We start from the raw sequence: 26,874 nt of genomic DNA, 5'->3' as shown, positions 1-26,874 counted from the left end.
CCACTCAGAAGCTATCATTCTGCTCCATGAGTTTCACACACTCATTACATTTGGGATAAAATATGAACTCCTCCTCAGCATCAAAAGCTCTTCAGAACCTGCCCTCGTCCTATGTCCCCTTTCTTCTCACACTTGACTCTCCTCCATGCATTTGGTAACCTAGAGACAACGGCCAATTTGTAGTTCCTGGATCACAGCACTGCATCTCTCACCACCATGCTTTTGCACTGGCTGTCCCCCAGGGATGCCTGGAATGCTGTGCTCCCTCACCTTCTCCTATTCATTTCCTTTTCTTCCTTCAAGATTCAGTTCAGATTCCACCTTCCAAGGAGACCTTTCCCTGGTCTTCTGAGCTGCTGTTTTCTCCTTTTAGAATCCCTTCTTCTACTCTGTATATATCCTCTCTGGCTACACACACACACACACACACACACACACACACACACACACAGAGCTATATATGTGTGTATGTATGTGTATATACACATATTTTTGTGTATACATATCTACTTGTGTATACATATATACATATGTGTGACACATAGTGTTGCATACATTATATTTTGCGTGCATACATATCTATTTTGTGTGTGTATATAGTGTATGTGCACACATATATAGTATGTATATATATATATATATTTTGTGTGTATATATAGTATGTGTATATGCACATATATAGTGTGTATACATATATATTTTTTGTGTATATATATGTGTGTGTATGTATATTATGTGTGTGAATGTATATATAGCATATCTCCCGCATGTACCTGGTTATTTATATGTTACTTCTCCCATTACAATGTAAGCTCCTTGAGGTCAGGGACTGGTTTTGCTTTTCTTTGAATATCTAGTGCTTAGCACAGTGCCTGGCACATAGTAGCACTTAATAAGTATTTGTTGACTAGCTGACTCTGTGCATTTTTGCTCCAGGTGTACAAAAGAAAGCATATTAGCATTTCTTTCTCTCTGTACCGTAGTAAGCTGATAGAGTTCAATAACCTGCCCATTTATGACCCTGGTGTTACACGTACTTTGGACCTGACAAGCCCAGACCTAAAAGACAATAGAATCCAAGATTTAGAGTTAAAAGACACCTTTATAAATGCCCAGATCATTTGCTTCAATTTGCAAAAGCTTAAACCGTCCAAGGATTAAAGAGAGGTAAGATGACTATCTGAGGTCCCCCTGTTTGTTTAGTCAATTTCACATATGTAAAATAATTTGTGATCACTTTTTTGGGAGGTTTTCTTGGCAAAGATACTGGAGTGGTTTGCCATTTTTTTCCTCCAGCTTGTTTTACAGATGAAGAAACTGAGGCAAATAGGGTTAAGTGACTTGCCCAGAGTCACGCAGTTAGTAAGAGTCAGGCCAGATTTGAACTCATGAAGAGGAGTCTTCTTGACTTCAGGCTGGAGCTCCATCCACTGCACCATCCAGCTGGCCCGGTCCCCTGGTAGCAGAACCAGCATTTCAGCCAAGGTCCTTAGACCCTTCTCTCCAGTGCACTATGGTTGTTTCCCAGCAGAGAGGCCTGGGTTATGACAACCAGCTGCAGCTGTGGCCTAGGCCTGTGCTTTGTGTTCTTCTAAGGGCATAAGCTACTCCACGGTGATAAATTAGTTAGCTTTGGAAGCTGCCTCGACTCCTTCAGTTCACTAGGGTGCAGGGAATCATAAATAACATGCTTTTCTTTGTGTACAAAAGACTGACCTCCTGACCATAGTAGGAGAATGAGTACTTTGAATTATTTTTTCTCAGTGGTGGTAATAGAGTCTCTTTTAGGAGCACAGATTTTGGTCTGCAAGGTTGTTTGCAAGTCAACTAATCCAAATGCCTCATTTTACAACTACAAAAATTGAGGCCCAGAAAGGGGAAGTGATTTACCCAAAGTGATGCAAGTAGTGAGTGGTAAGCTGCAGGATTGGAACCCAGGTTCAAGGGCACATGATAATAAGATGGCGGTAGGTAGAGATAGAGCCTGTGGCTTTTGAGGGAAGCTAACTGGAGAAGGGGTGTGTGTGTGTGTGTGTGTGTGTGTGTGTGTGTGTGTGTGTGTGTGTGTGTTAGAAAAGCCTGGCTTTTAAAGGTATGGCTGTAACCAACTGAGCCAATCAGTCACTAAGACCACTATGATGAAAGTCTAGTTCACCATTAATTAACACAGCCATAGGATTTAGAGGACTGGAAGAGTAGGAGAACATATGAATCATGGTTTATTTGGATTGAATTTATTTTTGTTCAAGCTTTCCTTGATTCCCCCCCCCAGCTGCTGGTGCCATCTCTCCCAACAAGTACCTTGAATTCATTTTGTATTTGTTGTTATTCAGTCATTTAGTTGCGTCTGACTCTTCGTGACCATAGCACGCCACTACTGCGTCTAGAGGGTCTTCTTGAAAAAGACATTGGAGCGGTTTGCCATTTCCTTGGATTAAGGCAAACAGAGGTTAAGTGACTTGCCCAGGGTCACACAACTAGTAAGTTGCACAGCTAGTAAGTATCTGAGACCAGATTTGAACTCAGGTCTTCCTGACTGTAGGCCCAATGCTCTATTCATTGAGCCACCTAGCTGTCTCTCATGTTGTATACATGTATACTATACATACTTATACACGTACATGTTGTTTCTCTTGTTAGAGTATAAGCTTTTTGAGAACACCCTGGTCTTTGTATCCCAGTGCCTAACATGGTACCTGGAAGACAGAATGTATTTAATAAATAAGTGATGATTGATTAATTCTATCATGTACTGATTATATTCTATGTACCTAGGATTGTACCCTCTATGGGATACAAAAAAGTGCAATATGTGGTCTCGAAATGTTACAATATAATTAGAGAAACAACACAAATACACGAGGTAGTCAATAATAGAAGCATAAAATAATTATATAAATAGGAGATGTCACAAGTCAGTGTACGATTAAATGCTTGATGAGAACAGTTTCACTCTTGTGAGTTCTTTATGCACATTCTACATTTTCTGTGGGTTGAAATAAAGGCTATGTAGTACTTTATATGCATTGTTACCCTGCGTGCTTGCATAGGAACCACTTTTATCCAAGTTTTCCCAAATGAAATTCTGAATTGAGGCAAATAAGCTTAAAGGTTTGATTTTTGGAGTCACCATCAAGACTGAAAACATAGAATTGGGGATATGCTGGTATTAAAATGAAAAGCCTTTGTTTCAGAGAGAAGTTCAGGGGTTATTGAAGGCACTATGTAGTTTCTGAAATGCAACCTAGGCTATTCCTTTCAATTCTGGACCCACACAGAGAGAATTATCTGTCCAGGAGAAATGGAACTTGAGTTCTAAGCCAAGTCTAGAGCATTTTGCGCGACTCCAGATTGGTACCATGTTGAATGAGATTTAACATATAAGGGGCAAAGTTGGTGTGCAAACTTTGAAGAGGAGAGACATGTTTTCTTTGAGAAAGGCCACACATTGGGGCAGCTAGGTGGCGCAGTGGATAGAGTGCCAATCCTGGAGTCAGGAGGACCTGAGTTCAAATCCAGCATCATACACTTACTAGCTGCATGACCCGGGCAAGTCACTTAACCCCAATTGCCTAAAAGAGAGAGAAGAGAGAGAGAGAGAGAGAGAGAGAGAGAGAGAGAAAGGCCACACATAGCTCCAAACTTTCTCCAAGATCCACTCCAGACATGTGAGGAAAGATAGACTTTGGAAGTGGCAGATACACTGGAGAAGCCAGCATGACTTGGATTTCCAGCTGACTTTCTTAGAGATCTGGGGGAATTTCCCTTAGGATGGGAACAAGCCTCTCTCTTAAAGAAGAACAGAGCAGCCAGCCTGATGGCCCCTCTCCTGTATCTCTCAAGGCTGGGCTGCATTCTCCCTTGAAAAGGAATGGAGGGGCAGCTAGGTGGTGCAGTGGATAGAGTGCCAATCCTGGAGTCAGGAGGACCTGAGTTCAAATCCAGCATCATACACTTACTAGCTGTATGACCCTGGGCAAGTCACTTGACTCTGATTGCCTCCAAAAAGAAAAGAAAAGAAAAGAAAAGAAAAGGAATGGGCAAGAGTCCAGTGAGTCTATCAATGCCTCCTCTTGAATTGTCTGTCCATACAGTGAGTCAACCCCAATGGACATACCTATCTTATGTACATGGTACATACCTTAAATATATGTACTAATCCATAGGCCATCCATCCAAATGCACATCATAGTCTAAACGATAGCCATTCTTAGTCCTCTTAGAGAAAAATAAAATAATTTTTTTTAAAAAAACAGCCAAAATTTACTGTCTGATCTGAAGACATTAAGAACATTACAAAGAAATGTGCTTCATCTACATTCCACTCATCACAAATAGTAGCAAAGTCTTAATGTCTTTGTATCTGTGCTGTTTTTAAAATTCAGTATCTCTGCAGAGAGAATTACATCTTACCTGGAAGGAAAGTGCATGAAGCACATTTGTAACAACAGTAAAGATCCCCTACCCCCACCCCATCCTACTCTGTAATGAATAGATTAAAAGCTTAATTCCAAAGTCTGTCTTGGTGTCTAAGTCAACTTGTGCTGCTGAGTCATGATGACTCACTCGGTCCTACTCCAAGTATCTTTTTCTTTTCCTTCTTACTCTCATAATAGATGTGAAACTTTCAGAAAATCTCCTAGCAATTGTTCCACAAAAGGAGATCATTAGTAAGCTCTGTGTCTGGATGTGGATTACTAAAACGGGGTACCTTTTCATGTCTAGCTCTTGTAAAAGACAGAGAGTCAGACGAAGACCAGGGTGGGGGGGGAGGTAGACAAGTACATAGATAGATAGATAGAGAGGTAAGTAAGACAGACAGACAGACAGATAGATAGATTAAACAACTAAATTGATTGATTGATTGATTAATTAAACAAGTAGATAGATAGATAGATTGATTGCTTACTGCTCATGCATGGCTCCGGAGACTGTGATATGACTTTCAGAAAGCACTGGACTCACCTTCTTCTGGTTGCTCACCACTCAGTCCTCTAGTGTCTGGCTCATCGATGCCAGGGTGAATCAATGATTAATTCCAAGAAACCAGAGGTGAAAAGAAGCCCCCTTCAGTGCGTGGTTCAATATTCCATGAAGCAAAGGAGAAGGCTGAGAACTGATGGGTAGTAGAATCACAGGCCTGGAGCTAGAAGGAGCCTTGGAAGTTGCCTCAGAGGTCATGCAACCTCATTTTACAGATGCAGAAACGTAGGCCCAGTGGATTATGTGACGTGCTCAACGTTACATAGATAGAGAGGCAAGATTTAAACTCAGTTTCTCCAACTCCAGTACCAGTGCTTTTTTCCCAACAATACTTTCTCATATTCTGTTTTTAAAAGTATACTGTAATACATCATTTCCTCTTTTTTATTCCTGACACCTAATATAGTACCTCATACATTATTGTTGTGTCCGTGTCTTCATGACCCCATTTAAGGTTTTCTTGGCAAAGGTGGTTTGCCATTTCCTTCTTCAGTTCATTTTACAGGCAAAGAAACTGAGGCAAACATGGTTGAGTGACTTGTCCCAGGGGCACACAGCTAGTAGGTGTCTGAAGCTGCATTTGAACTCAGGAAGGAGTCTTCCTGACTCCAGATCAGCACTCTATCTACTGTGCCACCTAGCTGGCTTAATAAATCCTAGCTAAATTGAACTGAATTGAATCGAAAATGACCAGAGAGGCCCTTTCCAATTCCAGGATTCCAGGAACTCACGAATTCATCAAATGATCAGAACGCAAACAGCATTTAAGTGTTTTCTTTTTAAAGCAGGCAAACAGTGGCCTGAGTCTAAATTCCTGGCTCTAGATTTCCAAAGAAAGCTAGAAAGAGCTCAGGTGACAGCGGTGAAAGAGCTGGGGTGGCTTCAGATGAGAATGAGGGTTGAGGCTGAGCTGGAAGGTGGTCTGTCCTTACCTTCTGAGTTGAGCTACACCCAAGAAATATCAATAATATGCTTACTAGACTGTAAGATCCATGAGGACAGGGATCAAATCCTACTAAAACGTGATGTTTTCCACAATGTGTAGCAGAGTGCTCTGAACATTGTCACGAGTGTCTAAGAAACATTCATTGAATTTTTAAACTTCAGGTGACCAGAACAGATTTATAGCTTCAGAGATTTAGAGCCAGAAAGTAACTCCAAGACCACTAAGTCGAATGTGCTGATATTACAGATAAGTAAACTGAGGGCTGAGGAAATTAAATGAGTTGCCCAAAGTCATACAAATAGTAACCACCAGAAGTGGGATTTCACCCCAGGTTCTTCCTGATTCCAGGCACTCTACCCAGTACTCCACACTGCCGCTTAGTTCACTCTGATTTAATAATCATTTCTGAAACACTTAATATATAAGACATTGGGTTAGATGATTTCAAAGTCCATTCTAACTAACATTCCATGTTAGATACTCCCTCCATGATGCAACCCATCTACCCCTTCTCATTGTATACAACTTTTGTCATTCATCCTCCCATAAATTCTCCATGGATAGAGTCAGGAAGAACTCATTTATTAATAAGAAATATTTCTTCAAATCAAATCATAACAAATATTTATGGAGCATCTTGCTAGGCTGTGAGGGATACCAAATATAAGACCAGGTTTCTGCCCCCAATGAGCTTATGCTCTAGCTAAGTCCAAAGACATCTACATGGGGATACCACTGCTTCCTGGGTCCTTCAATGATGGAAGGCAGAGAGGAGAATACAATTGTGCCCCTAAGCCCTATCTATCCTTCCCACCTTCTCCGGAGCCATAATAAGCCTATTAGCCCTCTATTCCACTATGTCCCGGGCTACACCTTAATCAGAACGCCTGTATTGATTCTCCTCATTTACCTTTTCAATTATACCTTATACAACTAACTTCTGAGAGCTGGCAATTTTTTTTTAAAGAAAAAAGTAGTTTATACCATGCAGCATGTGTCCTGGAGTCTGCCTTCACTGAAATAAAAGAAGAATGCCAGCCAGCCCCAGGAGGTTCTTATAAACCAGGGCCTGACAATTTACAGCCAGAGTGAGAATTCAGAGGCCTGCCCCTGTGATTTATTTCTGGAAAGGTCAAAAAAGCAGGGAAAGAAATGTCAGATTAGAAGTATTTGTTAATATTCCACATATAAATCATTTCTAATGGGCACACATCAGTCCAGGGAGGTAAGTGGAAAGAATTTTGGTCTCATTTTTACAGGTAGGGAAAATAAGAGGCCAAGGAATGAAGCCCCCTTTTATAGGTATAGGCATTTAAATCAGCCAAATAGAGGAGCTAGATGGTGTAGTGGATAGAATGCTGGGCCTGGAGTCAGGAAGACTCAGCTTCATGAGTTCAAATCTGGTCTCAGACACTCACTAGCTGTGTGACCCTGGGCAAGTCACTTCACCCTGGTTGCCTCAGTTTCCTCATCTGTCAAATGAGCTGGAGAAAGAAATGGCAAACCACGCCAGATTCTCTGCCAAGAAAATTCTAAATAGGGTCACAAAGAGTCAGATACTACTGAAACAAATAAACAACAAATAAAGGATAGATAACAAAAAGAGACAGAAGGGGGAAGAAAAGCCATAAAGCTGATATTTTGAGCTGCACCAATTTAAATGAGACTCTTAAAGTGAGAAGGTTTGAAGTGACTCCTGGAAGCACTTGGCAAAATCTGCCATCTTCAGAGTAATTTTTTTTTAATATTGCCTAAATTAATCTAGCATGACTAAGCCTTGGCAGATTTAGTCAGAAGGGGCTGAAACTTGGGAGGCAGGAAAGGGGCTGAAAAGAGGATAAGGGAGAAGGATGAATGGGAAGAGGACGGAGCCGAGTGAGAAGAAGGGGCTGATGCCTAGAGGAAACTGAGGCTGGGAGAGTTCATGCTGACCAAATGAAGAAGAGAGGCAGCTGAGAGCCCTGAAGAGAGCCCTAGATCTGAAGTCCAAGGACCTCAGTTCAAATTCCACCCCTGTTCCTTGCTGCCTGTGACATCTTAGTCAAGTCCCTCCCCCTCTCTCTGCCTTGATTACTCTAGCTGTAAAATGAGAAGGTTGGGCTAGGTGAGCTAGCTGCAAATGATCTTCAAGTCTTCTCACGTTACATCTGAAGGAACTGAGGCAAAGATAGGGAAAAGGGACTTGTCCAAAATCCCACTGGATCCTAAATGGATTATCCTATGACAAGAATAACCAGTGAATGGAGAACTACTGATCCCATATTGGAATTCTGGCCTGTGTTACCATGGATGTTAGTTAACTAGTCCTAGCCTCAGTTCCCTCATCTATACAATGGGTATAATAGACTTTCACTTAAACTCTCAGAGCCTCAGTTTCCTTCTCTGAAACATGAGGATAATAATGCTACCCACCTCACACCCAGGGTTGTAGTGAGGATAAGAAGTGCTTGTTCAACAACAACAAGCTTTTATTAAGTGCCTACTGTATGCCAGGCACCAGAGGATACAAAGAAAGGCGCAAACAAGATCCCAGCCCTCAAAGAACTAACATTCTAACGGAGGTGACAATGTGTAAGCAATTATGTCCATACAAGATATATACAGTGTAAATGAGAATTATCTCAGAGTGAAGGCACTACCAGTGGTGGGAAGAAGGGAGAGGAGAAGGGGAATGGATTTGAGCTGAGCCTTGAAGCAAGAGGCAGAGGTCTGGGAGGAGACAAGCGGAGAGTCAGGAGATGGAGCATCATGTTCAAGAAACAGTAAAAAGGCCAGTGTACTGAGACTGTGGAGCATAGAGAAGGAAGAAAAGTGTGAGAATAGTATAATGATAGGAAGGGGCTCTAGGTGGCACGGTGGATAAAGCACCTTCCTGTGTTCAAATCCAGTCTGAGACACTTACTAACTGTGTGACCTTGGACGAGTCATTTGACCATGTTTGCCTCAGTTTCCTCATCTGTAAAAGGAGAAGGAAACGGCAAAACCCTCTATTATCTTTGCCAAGAAAACCCGAGATGGGGTTGGGGAGAGTCAGCGGTGACTCAACAACAACGACAGGAAGGGACATATTGTAAAGGGCTTTATAAGTCAAACAGGAGTTTATAATTCATTCTGGAGGTTAAAGGGAGCTACTTGAGTTTACTGAGGAGGAGAGGCGACACTGGTCAGATCTGCACTAGAAGACAATTGCTTTGGTGATTGAGCAGTCGATGGATAGATGTAGGGAGAGACCTGAGGCAGGAAAGGCCAATGAGAAGGTGACTGCAATAGTCAGGTCATAAGCCTAAGCCAGGGTGATGGCTATGTGAGAAGAGAGAAGGGGACATATATGAGAGACGTTGTGGAGGTAGAAACCATCTTTGTCAATGGTTTGGATGTGACATGAGTGTGAGGAAGGAATTAAAGATGGCACTGACCTATCAGACTGGGGGAATAATAAGGAAATCTGAAAGAGCAGAGAGTTTGTGAGGTGGGAGTGAGCAGGGATGATGAGTTCAGTTTTATCAGTATTGAGTTTGAGGGCCCCACAGGACTTCCTGTCCAAAGGCGGTTGTTGATGTGGGACTGGAGCTCAGGGCTGGATTTAGAGATCTGGGAATCATTTGCATGAAGACAATATTTGAACCAATGGGATCTGACAAGAAAAGAAAGAGGTGCCCAGGACACAGCCTTGGAAGACACCTACAGGGTATTACACAGTTGAAGATTCGTCAAAGGAAAAGGGAAGGAGCAATAGGTGGGAGAACCAGGACAGGAAAGTGTCATGAAAACCTAGAGAGGAGAAGGGAGTGAATGACGCTGCCAAAAGCTGCATGTAGGACAGGAAGGATAAGGCTGGAGAAAAGGGAATTCAAGTGAACAATTAAGAGACCATTGGGGGTGCAGCTAGGTGGCACAGTGGATAGAACTCCAGCCTTGAAGTCAGGAGGACCTGAGTTCCAATGTGGCCTCAGACACAAAACACTTACAGCTGTGTGACTCTGGGCAAGTCACTTAACCCCGATTGCCTCACCAAAAAGCAAACAAACAAAAGAGATCATTGGTAACTTTGGAATGAGCAGTTCCAGTAGAATGATGAGGTCAAGAGCCAGATAGCAGAAGGTTTGGAATTCTGTGGAAGGAAGGTGAAGAGAGATCAAGAACTATAACAGGTGATGATATTCAAATCAAGTGGTTGCTTTTCTTTTTAAAGATGGGGAAGACATGGGCATGTTTGTGGGTAGCAAGTAAGGAGTTTGTAAATAGGGAGGTATTAAAGATTAAAGTGAGGGCAGTTGACAGAAGGAGCGGTCTTCGGGAAAATATGAGATGGGAAGGAAGGGGCTGGGATCACTTGTGCATGGAGACAGGCTTGCCTTGGCAAGAAGGTCCACATCTTTGTGTGAGACAAGGGTGATAGATGAAATAGTAGGGGGAAATGCGAGATGAGGAGGGGAGAGAATGCAGCTGCCAGTGAATGCCCTCAAGTTTTCTGGAGAAGTATAAGGGAGGTCCTGAGGGGAGAAGGTTGGGGGAATCTTGAGGAGGCTTGAAAAGGTTTAGAATAGCCATTATGGTGAGTGGGAGAGCAAATGGATTAGGGAGGTGTTCACCCCTCATTTGACCACTTTGTAATCCACCATTACTAGGTGTTCATACCACATTGATTCTGTATCAAGTGTAGATACTGGAGTAAAGAGAAACAAATAGATTTTATGTTTCAGAAAGCTCATTAAGGCCTAATACTATAGATTTTTCTTTCTTTCTTTCTTTTTAATTTTTCCAGAGACTAGTGTAATATCTTACACATCTTACACAAGACCACAGGAGAAAGGGCAAGAGGGTGAATACAAAAATGGGTAGAGACAAAACATATGGAAAATATTCAATAAGTCAGGCTGAAGACTGCTGTTAAAAGAAGCCCAGTAAACATGTTGGAAGGCTCGTGGGGGAAAAAAGAAGGGCCCTCACCATGGAAACCTTGAGCAACATCGTGATGTCATTGACCAGAGAAAAGCTTCAGTCCTGAAAGGTTAAAATCAAAACTAAGCCAAATACAGGGGGGAAATCATCTAAACCTTTAAAGGACAACAGTACTGATGACAACTCACATTTCTGGAGTGTTTTATTTTGCAATTTGATTCCTTCTTTATAAGTCAGTGTAGGCGAAAGGTTGTAGTAACCTCATTTTACAAAGGGGAAAGCTGAGGTTCTCAGAAGGTAAATTACTTATCCAAAGTAACACAACTGACGTGTATCTGAAGTCACATTTGGACCCAGGACTACTGATGCCAAGCTCAATATATTAGCTACTCAGTCATACCATGGATAGAAGGGTGAGACCAGCTGGTCTTCCTTTGCAATGCCCATCTTTCTTCAAAAACTCCTCATCTCCTTCTACCTTTAGGAAAATACTTTTTTTTTACTTTGAGTACTTAGTATATGCTATTTTGTTTTGTTATTTATAATTTTGTTCATCCATCTATCTATCAACACGAATTTATTAAGCACCTGCTATGCACCAGGAACCAGGGATTCAAAGACAGAAATTTATTAGTGCCTAGGGCAGCTAGGTGGCACAGTAGACAGAGCACCAGATCCGGAGTCAGGAAGATCCGAATTCACTAACTGTGTGACCCTGGGCAAGTCTCTTACCCTGTTTGCCTCAGTTTTTTCATCCATACAATAAGATGGAGAAGGAAACAGCAAACTGCTCCAGTGTCTCTGCCAAGAAAACCTCAAAGGGGGTCCCAAAGAGTTGGACATGACTGAACAATAATCCCTTTAAAAGGTTACCTTTTATGGATATAAAGAGCACGACTTCAGCAAAGCAGAAGGTAGAAAGAGGCAAAATCAGACACTGAAAAATAAAAAGAAGGCCTTTCAGATGAAAAGGAAGCACTCTGTGCCTGGAATGGTTCAGCTTCCTAAGAAAAGCCAGCAGAAACAATGAACTCCCCTTTAAATAGACTGCCTCAATACCTTTGCCCTCATCCATCCACTCTTCAGGAATCTGGGAAGTATAAGAACCTGCATGGTCAGCATAAATAAAGGTGGAATCCCTCACTTAGGGAATTTAAGGATTGTTCATCTGGAGAGGCCAAACCTTCCCACCTCCTGCTTAATAGTGATAAATCTCTGAGTAGAGGCTGGAAGCAAGTCAAAGAGGAGAGCCTTCTGCCAATCCCAGGCTAAAGTCATCATCCTTCTGGAAAGGGAACTGTAATACTCCAGCTGAAAAGGGCGTAGTAACACACCTCGAGAACTCTCACACAGCCATTTCCCAAATCCTTTATCATGGCAACTGCTCAGTACCCCTGACGGATTATCTATCTCATGTACCTATCCCTATCTAGTACTGATCTTCCTTTAAGGAATGAAGAATGGATGTTACAGGTTTAATTATTAGGGCTCTGAAAAGAGCCTTCAAGAAATGTACCAATGGGGGCAGCTAGATGGCACAGTAAATAGAGCACCTGCCCTGGAATCAGGAGGACTTAAGTTCAAATCCAGCCTCAGACAGTTACTAGCTGTGTGACCCTGGGCAACTCACTTAAACCCAACTGCCTAAAAAATAAATTAAACCCAATTGCCTCAAAAAAAAATATACCAATGGCAAAAGACCAAAGAAGAATAAAAACATGAGAACACTTTGGATAAATCAAATTATAACTACTTTCCCAGAACATGACTTTAAGTATCTGGTCATTTATTGTTAATTTGATCAAGAGACAGGTAGAACTCAAACAAAAAGTACTGGCTGACATAACTACCTCAGTAATCCCAAACTTCCAAATCTTTGGCCGCCTTGGGGAAACAGAGGCAAGAAGGTCTTGCTGCTGCACTGGGGGCTGGGAAGGAGCTGGCTTTGTTATCACAATCCCTATCCAACAAAGAGAAATTAAACTTTCAATGAAAATTCATTAGTCATCAGTTTTTTAAAAGCTACAAATAATAATTTTAAACTTCACTTCTGTGTTCAAGTTACTTCCTTCATTGGACCTTGGAGATGACTTCTCTGACACTCAGCACATGGTCTTTGAGAGTGGAGCTGGACAAAAGTTTGGTCACCCTATGGCTAACCTGGTCATTTGTCTCTCTGAATTTAGATGAGCTAGTCCTTGAAGAGGGACAGGCAAAAGACCCTTAAAGCAGAGTTCATGCTCTGATGGAAGCCTTCAGGAATTCAGATTCATCTCCATCCCAGGACGAGATAATCATGGGTCTGGAGCATGCAGAATTCCAAAAAATATAAAAACTACTGATGTTCCAGGGAGGAGTACTTGGCCCAAGCAGGAAAGGGTTTTTGCTTGCCGAGAATCTTGGGCGAGAGGAGAGGATGAGTTTGCACAGGCCAAGGGCTGAAGGCAAAGTGACCCAAGATGACAGAGCGGTAGAAGGAAGTTGCTTGCTTAGGGCAAAGTGAGGTCAGCTAATGCAGATTCCAGGGGGGGCTACGCAAGGCAGCACTAAGTAGATGCTGTAGGACCAGAATTCAATGAATAACTTTCGTAAGCTGTGGACTATGATCTTCATAAACCCATTTTGTTATGTCCCTCTTTTTCCTACCTCCACTATTGTGTAATGTCCTCTGAGGCTTCCTAGCAAATCTTCAATTTTTTTTTTAAGTAAGGCTTTGGTGGGAATATACATTTACATTTCTTTGACTTCAAACTTCTCAAACTCAAGGTTTTTTAAACTCCTCATTGTTTGGATCACTCTCTTTTTTCTCTTGGGTAAGTCTTTATTCATAAAGGATGACTTGCCGAGTAGAAGAGAAAGTAAAGAGGAGGCATACATTGAAAAAACTACAGTTCAGTCCAGTCAGGTCTGACTCTTGGTGATCCCATTTGGGGTTTTCTTGGCAAAGATACTCAGAGTGGTTTGCCATTTCCTTCTCCAGCTCCTTTACAGTTGAGGAAACTGAGGCCAACAGGGTTAAGTGACTTGTCCGGGGTCACACAGCTAGTAAGTGACTGTGGCTGGATTTGAACTCAGATATTCCTGACTCCAGACCCAGTGCTATATCTACTATGCCATCTACCTGCCCATTCAGAAAATAATATGATGTAAAAGTAAGGGATATCAATAAAGATTTTTAAATCATGCAGTCCAGAGAAATGCACAGGTTCTTATCATTTGCCTTTTCTTTTCAAATAGAAAAAAAAATTAGTTGGAATAGAATAATGAAATAAGTAACAGGAAAAATCATTAGAGGGGCCATATACACACCAAAATGTGGATACTTTCCAAAATGGACTGTTGGGAAATGGAATCAGGAACAAAGCAACAAATCCTCAGACAACTCATCTTCTAAGGCAAGAAAGGATTTCAGTTTCTGCATCATCTGCCTTGCATCACAGCTGCAAAAAGTTCTGCCTCAGTTCTCGTGATTCGTCCCAGCAATCTGCAATGCCTCACTATTTTTTTTAAGTTTTATTGATATTGTTTTTTTGGTGGATGTGTTTTTTGCTTTACAAATATTTACAGATTACTCCTACTTTGCGATAGCAGACACATTCTTACATCGAAGAAAAACAGATAAGGAAAGAAACTGAATAATACAGTGAGCTCATCTGAAAATCCATGCAACATCTCACATCTGTCTTCTTCCTCCCATGTTTCTATTAAAAAAAAATTAACATAAATTTGTGTCTCCTTTCCTCCCACACTTCACTGAAAAGAAAGGAAGAAGAAAAAAACAAATTTCTTGTAAGAGTAGGTAAGCAAAACAAATTTCCTTTATGGCTATCTACAAATATGTGTGTTTATATGTCTCATTTCCCCTAAGCTGATCAAAAGAGAGCAGAGCACGCACACACATACATAAAAGATTTTGGTGTAGAAATACATTCAACTCCACAAGGATACAGATAGGAGCAAGAAGAAGGGCGAGAGAAATGCAATAGAAAGGGAAGATTCAGGGAGGAATTAGTCATCAGCAAAACAAACCTTAAGCCTGGAGAGAAAACAGCAAAGAGAAGATTAAAAGAAAAAGAAAGAGTAATAACTTGAAATAATCAGGAAAAGAAGAGTATAGAGAAGAAAAAGTATAAGACTAGAATAGAGGAGGGGAAAACAATTGACTGTCATAACTGTGAATGTGAAGGGGATGAACTCACCCATAAAACAGAAGGGGCTAGCAGAATGGATTAGAAAACAAAACCCAACAGGATGTTTACAAGAAACCTATTTGAAACATAAATACTCCCACAGAGTTAAAATAAAGAAATGGTACAAAATCTATTTCATGTCAGCTGAACATACAAAAAAGCCAGGGTACAATTATTATTTCAGACAAGGTAATAACAAAAGTAGAGTTAATTAGGGGCAGCTAAGTGGTACAGTGGTTAGAGCACCAGGCGCTGGAGTTGGGAAGACCTGAGTTCAAATCTGGCCTCAGACACATAACACTTACTAGCTGCGTGACTCTGTGCAAGTCACTTAACCCCCAAATGCCTTGCCAAAAAACAAACAAGCAAAAGTAGAGTTAATTAAAAGAGATAAGGAGTGGGGGAGCATATTTTGCTGAAAGGTAATATAGACAATGAATGGCTTTCAATACTTAATCAATCAATAAACATTTATTAAGCACCTATGTGCCAGGAACTGTGTTTAACATATGTACATAGCATAGCTTCTAAGCACTTAAAGGAAAAACTAAATAAATTACATGTAGAAATAAACAAAGGGTAGGGGGAAGGGAATAAGCGCTGAAATAGTGTTTACCATATATTAGGTAGGCAGTGTGTATACCTATCAGTCTTAAGTCTAACAAAAAAAAACAAGAAATTAAAATGATTTGAATAGAATTTTAGAAAAATTAGATATGATAGAACTCTGCAATTATTGAATGCATATAGAAAGGAGTACATGTGTACCAAGCTGTGCATGACACCTTTCCAAAAATTGATCATTTCTGAGGATATAAAAACCTCACAAACAAATGAGAAATGCAGAAATATTATACAAATCCTTTGTGGATTACTTTTCAAGGCTTGGGCTTTTTTAATTAAATCACCGAGTTTCCACTCCTCTCATTAGTCACATTTAGCTTTACTTTGCTAACTATGTATATGCACAATCATCAAAGTTTTGCCCAATAAATGTGAATGAATCATTGAACCATAGATTATCAGAGCTGAAATGGCCTTAGAAGTTCATAGGGTCATAGATTTATATCTTAAAGGGAGTTTAGAAAACATTTAGGTCAATTTTTTCATTTAAATATGAGGAAATTGAGCCCCAAAGAGGTTAAAATGGCTGATCCAATATCTTAAGGGTAATGACAATGGCAAGATTTGAACTCAGGTAGTATGGGATCAGGGTCCCCACCTGCCATGTGGATTAGTTTTTTCTAAAAGGCAACCAAGCTCTTCCTGGGACTAGACTGGCCCTTGCCTTCTTGATCCATCAATTAACATTTATTAAGCATCTACTGTGTGCCAGGGGGCAGCTAGGTGGTGCACTGGATAGATCACTGGAGCCATGAGTCAGGAAGATCTGAGTTCAAACCCAGTCTCAGACACTGACTAGCTAGCTGTATGACTCTGGCCAAGTCATTTAACCCCTATTTGCCTCAGTTCCTCACGTGTAAAACGGGGACACACTGGAGAAGGAAATGGCAGAGCTCTCTAGTATCTTGCCAAGAAAACCAGGCAGAGTCGGACACAGCTGAACAACAGCTACAAAAATGTGTCAGGCACTGTGCTAAATGCTGGGGATAGGGAAAGAGAAAAAAGATAGTCCCTGATCTCAGGCAGCTTCCTGGTCACATAAGGGCATAAAAAGTCCATCGATGAGGAGGAGGAGGTGGGGCTTCTCTGACTTGGTGGATGTCTGAAGACCACGAGGGTCACCATACCTGTCCCATGGACCAAACCCTTTCCACATGGAGACAGGGAAGGGACAAAGGAGAGCGCCTAACCACAGCTGTATTCTTGGTCCAGATCCTTGCTGTGTTAGAGCAAAGTCAGCTTCCTTTTGTTAATAGTTCAATGACTGAAGAGTCTCTTGTTTCATTCCAGAATCATGCAGATCCTCTTCTAACAAGCTTTCTGGCAAAGACAGTACCAGATAGCAGATAGAGAGGCGGCCTCAGAGTGAGGAAGACCTGGGTTCAAGTCCCAACTCAGGTGACCCTGGCAAACCCCTCAAGTGACTCCTAGACCAGAAGCCCATTGAAGGCAGTGACTTGAGGGGCAGGGAAAGTTTCCTCAAAGAGAGTTCCCTCTGCCAGTGAAATCACAGGTCATCCTTCCTCCATCGCTGGTGTTCTTTCCACGTCCACCCTCCCCATTTTACAGATGAAGATACTCAGGCCCAGAGAGACCCCCAGCTGCCAAAGGTCATGCATGCAGCTAGCTGGCAATAGATAGAAGAAATGGACCTGGGTCTCCTGGTTCCACTGCAGAGCCCTGCCTGGCATGGGCTCATAGAGATCACTGGAATATGGGCAGTGGAGAGAAAGCACTATGAGCCTCAGTTTCCTCTTCTGTAAAATGGCCATGATCCTAGCACCCACCTCCCTGGTGCGCTGTGAGGGTCAAATGAGGGGACAAAAGCAAAGAGCTCTGCAAACCTGAGATCGCTACAGAAATGCTAGCTAGCGCTTGTGTGCCTCAGTTTCCTTATCTGTAAAATGAGAGGGTTGAACTCAATGGCCTCTAGGTTCCCTGCGGTGTCATCCCCACTTTGGGGGCGGGGGCCCTTCAGGGTGGAAGGGGCCGCAGCTCGTTTGTCCTCCCCTGGAGGGCTCGGGTCTAGGTGCTGGAGAGCGGAGCCCCAGGGACGACCCGGCCCCGCCTCCTCCCCGGCCCCGCCTCCTCTGTCTGTGCGCGCGGCGCCCGCTGTCCATAAAGTTCTTGTTTTCCCAACATGGCGGCGCCCATGAGCCGCTCCGCCGTGCGTGCTTGAGACGGAGCTTGTGCGCAGGTAACGCCAACGCCACCCCTGCCCCCGCCGCTCGGGCCCCTAGGCTTGGGGAGCCCCTGGGCGGCCGGGGAGCCTCCCGCCTGCCTGCCTGGGGAGGGGAGCCCGGCAGGGGCGGGCCCTGGGCCTCAGACCCAAGACGCCGGCGGGGCCTCCATGGCCCGGAGAGGGGGGGGAGGAAGGGGAAGAGGAGGGGAAGGAAGGGGAAGGAAGGGGAGGGGCGTGTCCGGGGCGTGTCCGGGTGCAGCCCTCGGGTCTGAGGCCGGCCTGTGAAACGGGGTGTGGGGGATCCCGGGGAAAGAGGAATGAAGGGGGAGGGGAGTTAGAGGACTTGGGGGGGTGAGCAGCCTTGTGTCCCTTCTTCTCTCCGGGCCTCAGTTTCCTAATCTGAAAAATGAGGGTGTGGAACTCCAGTCCTTTCCGACTTCTAAGCAGGGACCCAATGACACTGAGCACTTCCTCCCATGACCCCATGCCCCTCTCGGACATCCCGGGTGACGCCCGCAGCATTTGAACTCAGGCCTCTTGGCTACAATCACAGAGCTACCACGTTGCTTCTGCCAGCATTAGGTTCCTGTGGCATTCAGGACGCCTGCTCAGCAATGGGGGGACAAAGGCAACCAAAAACCAGCCCTTGCCCTTGTCGATGTTCGATAGTGTCTGACTCTTCATGACCCCATTTGGAATTTTCTTGGCACAAAGATACTGGAGTGGCATGGCATGTCCTCCAGCTCATTTTACAGATGAGGAAACTGAGGCAAACAGGGTGAAGTGACTAGCCCAGGGTCACACAGCTAGCACATGTCCAAGTGTCTAAGGCTGGATTTGAACTCAGAGCTTACTGACTCCAGAGCTAGCACTCTACACACAATGGCCCCCAGAACTGCCCCAGTCCTTGCCCTGGAGGGGCTTTCATTCTCCTTGGAGGGAAGAGGATACATACTGACTACATGATAATTAAATACATGATAAATAAGTAAACGTGCAGTGACTGGAAAAGGGAGAGAACGCTAACCCTTGGTCATTGGGCAAGATTTCCATTTGGAAGGGGTGCCTAAGCTAAGCCTTGGAGGAAGCGAAGGATCCCAAGAGGCAGAAGATTATAGAGTCATAGATTGAGAGCTGGAAAAACACTTGGAAGCCATTTATTCCATTTCCCTCATTTTACAAATGAAGAAAATGAGGCACAGAGCCCTCAAGTAACCTGCCCAGGGTCACACAGCTAGTACATGGCTGAGTTAGGACTCAAAGCCAGGTCTTTGCCTCCAGGTGGGGGAAGGGAGAGGGCACAGGTAGCACCCTCCCAGGCATTCTGAAGCGTCAGATCCACCATCTGTTCACAAGAAGCCTGTGGTCTAGTTGGGGACGTGCAGCATGCACACAGTGAACAATTAGTCAATTTGATAATTAGTTATTAAGTGCAAGGTCTTGTACTAGGTACTGGGGACACAGCCCTTAGAGAGCTTCTGGTCTAATGGGGATAGGAAAAGTAGGAAAAAATGTATTTGCAGGGGTCTATAATATGAAATAGGACAGCATAAATTCAATTCACATATGAACATGACACTGAGGAATGTGGAGATGATGGCCTTCACCCTAGTTCATCACTTCCATCGCTGCTGTTCTTTAAATTGCAGCTTGAAAGCATAATCTGTGAACCCCACGACCCTTTCAGGGGATCCATGAGGTCACAGCTATTTTCCTAATATTCGATGTGATTTACCTACTAAAATATTCCTCCCCAATTCAGCTACTTATCTGGGTAAGATTTTCTTCATAAACTTCAACCAAAACAACAGATTGAATGCATAAGCAGATAGGAGAATCCAGCTGTCGTCTGTTGAGCCAGACATTAAAGAAGTTTGCAAAAATATGCAAAACAATGCCAGTCTTTTCACTAATTTTTCTGTTTTGGAAAATATAGATATTTTCATAAAATTATATCATTTATGTTAATATATAATGGCTTTATTGTTGCCATTTAAAATAAATCAGCAAATATTTGAAAAATATCCATTTTAATTTGTGATGTAGTAAATGTTGATAAAAGTAATCCACATTAAAAAAAAATTGGGGCTGCCTCAGCAATTTTCAGGAGTGCAACAGGATCCTGAAACCAAAAAGTTTGGGAACTATCTTCTTATTGGCCTCCCTGCCTCAACTCTCCTCTCTCCAGTGAAGTCTCTAATACAATGGTCAGATTGATATCCCTAAAGCACAGGTCTAACCGTGTCACCCTCTGCTTAAGAAGTACTGTCGTTCAGTTGTTTTTCAGTTGTATCTGACTCTCTGTGACCCACCATTTGGGGTTTTCTCAATAAAGATACTGGATTGGGTTGCCATTTCCTTCTCCAGTTCATTTTATAGATAAGGAAACTGAGGCAAATAGGGTGAAGTGACTTGCCCAGGGTCACACAGCTAGTAAGTGTCCGAAGCTAGATTTGAACTCAGGAAGATGAGTCTTCCTGATTCCAGGTCCAGCCCTTTATCCGCTGCATCACCTAGCTGCCCCTCAGGAAGCTCTAGTGGCTACCTGTTTCATCTAGGATAAGATACACACTGTTCTGCGTGCCATTTAAAGCCCTTCTGAGTCTGGCACCACTGATGAAAATGGCATTGTTGCTGACTTAAGGAGCCTATCTACTACTGAGTATGATGGATAATATGTAGGTAGTATTATGTATTATCGAATGAGAGAATATTTGTAAAGTGCTTAGCACAGTGTCTGACATGTTGTAGGCACTTAAGAAATGCTTTTTCAATAAATCAAAGTAAATTAATAAAATTTTTAAAAAATAGAAAAGAAAAGAAAATGAGCTGGAAAAAAAAAAAGAAATGCTTTTTCCCTTCTGCTTTCTCTCTCCCCACCAGGATTAGTATAATATAAGTTAGGAAGTAATAGGGCCAGAAGAGAGTCTCTCCCAAAATCCTCTAGGAGGGAGAAAGACTTTTATCTAGGAAGATCAGGGGAAGGTCTACAGAGAACACTCAAGTTGGGCCTGAAGGAAGAGAAGGATTTTGAAAGGCAGAGATGAAGAAAGAATGCATTCCAAGCATGAGGGACAGCCTGCTCGACAGCCTGAGATGGATGATAGAACACCGCCATCAGGGAACAGCTAGTTCATTGGCTCAGATGAAGAATTCATGAAGTTGAACAATATGAAATTAGCCTGGAAAGACATGTTGAGCCAGATTGTGGAGGGATTGAAATGTCAAGATGAGAAGTTTGCATTTTATCTTCAAGGCTTAGGAAGCCATTGAAGGTTTTGAGCCAGGGAGTGATGTGGTTAGCCCTGTGCCTTAGCTAATTTGGGAGCTATGTAGAGGAGTAGATTGGAGGCAGGGAGGCTAGGGAGAAGCTATTAAAATTGTCCAAGAGAGATGACAAAACCTAAGTTAGGGTCATGGTGATGTGAGTGGAGAGGAGGCCATGGATGGGGGAGGTTAATGAGACATGATAGTGGAGACAGAATCAACAGGGCTTTGCACCATATTGGATATGGGCGGACAAGGCAGGAGAAGAGTCAGAGTGGATGCTGAGACGGAATCTTGCTGGCTAGGAGAGTGAGACATCCACAAAAATGGGAAAGCTGGGAAGAGGAAAGATGAGGAGTTCAGTTTGAACACGGCTTTGCAAACTCTCTCAGCTGGGGAATTGTGCTGTTCCCTCCATTGCTTAAAGGTTCTGAGAAAGGAGTGCTTTGGTCTCTTTGTACAAGTCCTCACTGAAGTCACACTTATTAGATGAGCTGTATCATATAACTCCTGTCCTTCTCCCAGAAGCAGTGTTTCATGATCTTTTCCAGGGCGTAATGCCCCTTGCCTCATATCACACTTCTGCCAACCCTACCCTGGTCTGTAGGAAGCTTGATTACTCCCTTAATGATATGCTTATGTTTTGATAATGCTATATTTTGTTTCTTTACTCCACCAGCAGCAAGATCATCTCTGAGTAGTAGTAAAAGCCAACTTGGGCATTTTGGTCTTGGCCTTTCGTCCTTGAAAAAACCAGTGGAAGCTTAAATTGCAGAAAACTCTCCTGCCCCTTGCTCCGTGTTAGGGTAAAACAGAGTGGGTACTTACTCGTTTTCCCCCCACATTCTTCCACCTTCTGACTTACCTTTGCATCCTTCTGGGCCCTTCCTCTCTTCTACCACATTGACCTTCCGAATTCTAGCCTGACTTGCGGATTCCTGTAGCTTGGGCTCTCGCTTCATCATCTGGACTTTGGTGCCTGGTGACTCACTTGGAATGTGATGTGTGATTTCTGCTTAGCCTATGCAAGTGTTACTAACTTCAAGGCATTTAAAGACTGGTGAAGTAGAGGTTATTCACGTCATGTAGAGAGTGCGTGGGTACCTGCAGAAAGATCTTTCCTGTGGTATAGACAAAGAGGCTGCTGCTGCTGCTAGCTTACATTTACTTAGCATTTGAAGGCTTGCAGGTGACTTGTCCATGCTGCCATGTAAGGTAATACCGGTACTGTGGCTGCTGGATGGTACGGTGGAAAGAGTACCAAACCTGGAGTCAGGATCCAGACCCAGATACTTCCTAGCTGGGTGTCCCTGGGCAAGTCACTTAATCTCTGCCTGCCTTGGTTCCTCATCTATAAAATGGGGATAATAAAAGCACCTGTCTTCCAAGGTTGCTGTGATGATGAAATGAGGCAATATTGATAAAAGTGCTTTGCAAACCTTAAAGTGTGACATAAATGCCAGTGGGTATGCCCATTTTATAGCTGACAAAACTGAGTCACATAGAGCTGAAGTGGCTTGTTCAGGGTCACATTGCTAGTCAGGGTCAATACAGAGAGTAGAAGCTGGGTCTCTCTCTCTCTTTCGCTGCTGAGTTCAGCACATTTTTACTGCCCAGTCCAGTCCAACAAACATTGATTAAGTGTCCAGGGGGAACAGAGACAAAAGCAAAAACTCCCTTGTGGAGCTCACATTAAACTAGTGGGAGATCCAGTAGAAACAGATATGTCTAAATGATGGTTTGAGGACTGAAGTAGCCCTGAGAAATCGGGCAGTTGGGAAAGGCTTCCCACAGGAGGTGCCTCTGAGCCTCGCCTTCAGGGAAGCCAGGGATCCCAAGACTTCCAGGTGTGGGAGCAGCTGTTCAAAGGCAGAGGCGGGAGACAGGGCCCTGAATGGAGGGACAATGAGTAGGATGGCCTGAGTGTAGGACCTCGGGAGGGGAATCCTGGGTGCTAATCCTGAACAGGTAAACAGGGACAGATTGTGATGGGCTTTAAGTGCCAGACAAAGGAGCTTCTGTGGTTAGACGAAAGGCCAAGGTTCCCCACTGCATTCGGGGCCATCTCTAGTCATCGTGACCTGTGTCTTGGCACTGGACTCAGATGACTCTGGAGGAGAGAGTGAGGCTGGTGACTTTGCACAGCTCTGCCTCACTTAAATCCAATTCACTTGCAAGTCCAGATATCACCCTCCTGGTGTCATTGGTCCTCTTGGAGAAAGGACAAGCAACAAAGAACAAAAATCCCACGAAAAAGTTACTGAATCTCTTTGGGCCTTAGGAAAAGGAGGGTATTTAACTAGATGGCTTCTCAGGGCCCTGTTAGCCCCAACCGTGTAAGCCCATCAACAGACTGGTCGTCCAGAATTAGCAAACCGCCTACCCTGGGTTGTGCCGGACACACTCCAACAAACCCTTCTTGGTTGTCTCTCCTTTTTTAAGTACTGTTTATCACTTGCCAAGAATATCTGCCATTGTAACACTTGCTCATGAAAGGGATGTTCAAGTTTCTAGTTTCAGATCAGTTATGTTTTGAATTGATGCTTTACTTCACAAGGAGGGATTCTCAACCTCTCAGTAACATTTAGGAAATACCCTAGCCTTATCTACAATCTGTTTTACAAACTATTCCAGAGAAGTCTGCTGTAGGTGCCTAATCTCATCTGTTTTATGCTGATTCTTATTAACTTCGATTTCAAAGTTTTCCCCTTTGTGTCCTTGTCTCTAGATTCCAGGGTGTTCTCTTTTTAGAACTTAAAGTCCTTCATTAAGACTACATGCCTTAAAAGAATTCCTGTCTCATAGTAAAAGTCTGGAATCAGGTGTCATGTGCTTCCAAAACCTTTACCAGTGGGTAGAAGAGCAGTTTTTGGAGGATACTGCCCAGCGTTCAGAGGAAGCTTTTCAGGGACAGAAAGCTGACTGCTTTTAATTTTTAATGCATGTAGTTTGGTAAAGAAAAAAAAATTAGCAAATAGAAACAACTGCGTCGACAGTTTCCATTTCAGGGTAGCATTATCCATAATTGCTAACCATAGGATCTAAAAGCCAGTGAGGCTGCATGGAAAATTGAGATGCTCACCGTTCAAATGAATTTGCATTTTTAAAATATTGTTTTTCACTTGTTTTTACTTGGGGGCGCAACTCAGGAAATTCTTAAGTCGTCTTAGTGAAAGCCATTCAAAAGGGAAATTGGGGGTTTATGTATAAGCAGTAATTTCTTGCTCCCTAGAAATCTTGTATTCTGTTACTTGCAAAGATATTCACATATTGGCTTAGCAGGAAGACCTTCAAAACAGTGAATCCAGGGGAAAACTTGAATTGGATAGGATTTGGATCTCAATTGTAATTCTGTTTTAAAAATTATCCAAGTCTACCTGGTGATTTGTATGCCTACTCAGATTATTTCTAGGTGATCCCTTGGCTTTATGAAGAACCTAAGGCTCTCTATTACTGAAAATCATCCCTAATGAACCCCTTTTGCATTGAGAAATTTGACAGGCCAGCCTGGAAAATCTAGACGTTTTGTGGATATGGAATGCTTCCATGTAAGCCCATAATGAATTATTTTGATAATATTCCTGTCCTAATTTTTTGATATAAGAGAATAAATCCTAATGGATATTGAAACGACCATTCACAGAATTAATAAGTAATAAAAAATTAGGTTAGCATTCCTTGTTGTTGTTCATTTGTTTCATTTGTGTCCACCTCTTCATGAGCCCATTTGGTAAAGATGTTGGAGTGATTTGCCATTTCCTTCTCTGACTCATTTTACAGATGAGGAAACGGAGGCAAACAGGGTGAAGTGACTTGCCCAGGGTCACCCAGCTTGTAGGTGTCTGAGGCTAGATCCGAACTCTTGGAGATGAATCTTCCTGAATCCAAGCCCAGTGATCTGTCCAGTGCACTGCGTACGTGTACCTTGCTATTCCTTTTTCCTAAGATGGCTTTTAAAGTCCCATTTTTATTCTCTCCTTTGCTGTGTGAATATTGAGAAAGAAAGGGATAACTGGATAAGCTGAAAGTTGGAGCCTGTTTGGGTTTTTCTGAATGCTTAATTAAAGTCGTTTTACCTTCACTGTCACAGAAGTTTAGATTTGGAACTGACCCTGGCAGCCATCTAGACCAGCCCAGACCCCAAAAGAATCCTGCCTATAATGTACCTGAAAGGTGGTCAGACAGCCTCTGCTTGAAGACTCCCACAGATGGGGAGCTCACCACCTCTAGAGGCAGACTGTTCCAATTTGGGGCAGCTCTAATTACTGGGAGGTTTTTTCCCGGACTTTAAGTGTAAGTCGGCCTCTTTATAATTTCCCTGACCATTCTGCCTTGTCTTACCCTCTGTGTGGCCAAACAGAACAAGTCCAGTCCCTCTTCCATGTGCCAGCCTTAGGTATTTGAAGACGTCTGTCACATCTTCCCCCAGTCTTCTTCAGGCTAAGTGTCTCCCATCCCTTCTACTGAGGCTCACAAAGCAAGGACTCAAGGCCTTTGACGGTTCTCATTGTCTTTCTATGGACGATCTGCAGCTTATCAGTGTCTGTGGTGCCCAGGCCCAAGCCCAGGCTGGTGAGGGCGGAGTGAAGAGGCACCGTCCCCCCCCATCCCTGAAAGCTTAATGCAGCCTGTCCCTTCGCACCACTGTGGACTCATGGAGTTTGGAATTCACCAAAACCCTCAGGTCCTCTTCAGACAGACTGCCCTCTCTACCTGAGTTTTTCCCTGTCCTGCTCTTGTAAAGTTGCCCTTTTTGTACTCAAACGTTAGACTTTGCATTGATTCCTTTGGGGATTCTTACTCTCAAAAACACATTGTGTCTGGTGTGCTAGGTGTGTCTCCCTTTTGCTGGTGATGGAGTGAAAAGCTTTTAACTTGAGACATTTCCACAAGTCATTCCTGCTGAGGGCAGGGATTTGCTGGGCCAAAGAAAAACTGAGAATAAATTGAAAATAGAATCAGGTTTATGTTTCCAGAGTTTGTAAGCTGACTGTTTGGAACTCAAAATGTGTTTTCCTATGGAAATGGTTAGGTTTCCATGTCAGCTCACAAAAACCTAAAAGTAAATGAGCTTTTAAAACCTATTTAACCCGTAATAATACAGATGAATATTGAGGTCCTAGTTCTACTTCTTACACATACTAGGTCTTAACTTCCTTAAACTCTTAGCCCCCCAAGCAGCTGTAAGAATGTAAGTTACAGATAAGGTGATTGATGGAAGCTTCCTTCCCAGGAGTTCCTTATAGTAAGATGTTCAAAGTTAAGATAGTGTAAGCAGTGGCTCCGAGCCTCATGTCTGCTGGGGATCCCTGGACCCTTTTGACTCTAAAGCATCTCTGAGCTCCTAGCCTTACTGAGCCCTGAAGGAGCTGAGTGAGGGAGGAGGGGCTGGGTGGAAGGTCCAGAAGTTGGACTGTTACCATGGCATTTTAGAGGGAAGGAGTCACACACATATTACCAGGACGGGAGGAAGGACATAAGGGGATATCCTTGGTATTTTTCCCATAAAGAGTAGGTGCTAAGGGCCCCAGGAAGACTGGAGAGTGTATTGATGTGAAGAGGTGACTCGAGCAGGAATGGGAGAAACCATTGGTAGTGAGTGACCGTGGCGGAAGGGGCAGAGATGGCTAGAGGTGGCAGAAACCATTCCTGCGTGTGCATCCTTACTTCTTCTAGCACTTACGAGTTACTGACTCCCTGTTAAGTCTGTTAAAAATTGAGCTTGTTTTAATTCAGTAGAATTTCCACACTGTTCTTTTGAGGGTGATTAAAAACATTAA

General features: G+C 43.1%; 1 protein-coding gene across 2 annotated transcripts in view; it reads left to right on the top strand.

Moving 5' to 3' along the window:
• The first annotated feature begins 17,758 nt into the window (after positions 1-17,758).
• LARS2 (leucyl-tRNA synthetase 2, mitochondrial) overlaps positions 17,759-26,874 on the top strand; it is a 165,498-nt gene continuing 156,382 nt past the window's right edge. Inside the window, exons 1-2 of one of the 2 annotated variants that reach the window (XM_078151655.1) lie at positions 17,772-17,842; positions 24,875-25,008. The gene's annotated coding sequence lies outside the window, so the exon portion shown is untranslated. Of the gene's footprint in view, positions 17,843-24,874; positions 25,009-26,874 lie in introns of both variants that reach the window. The other variant, XM_020987333.2, reaches the window with a different exon arrangement.

This window comes from Phascolarctos cinereus, unplaced genomic scaffold (assembly GCF_003287225.1).
Source record: "Phascolarctos cinereus isolate Bilbo 61053 unplaced genomic scaffold, phaCin_HiC Scaffold_1;HRSCAF=81, whole genome shotgun sequence".
Taxonomy (NCBI): Eukaryota; Metazoa; Chordata; class Mammalia; order Diprotodontia; family Phascolarctidae; genus Phascolarctos; species Phascolarctos cinereus.
This window is presented reverse-complemented; position numbering and strand designations above follow the sequence as displayed.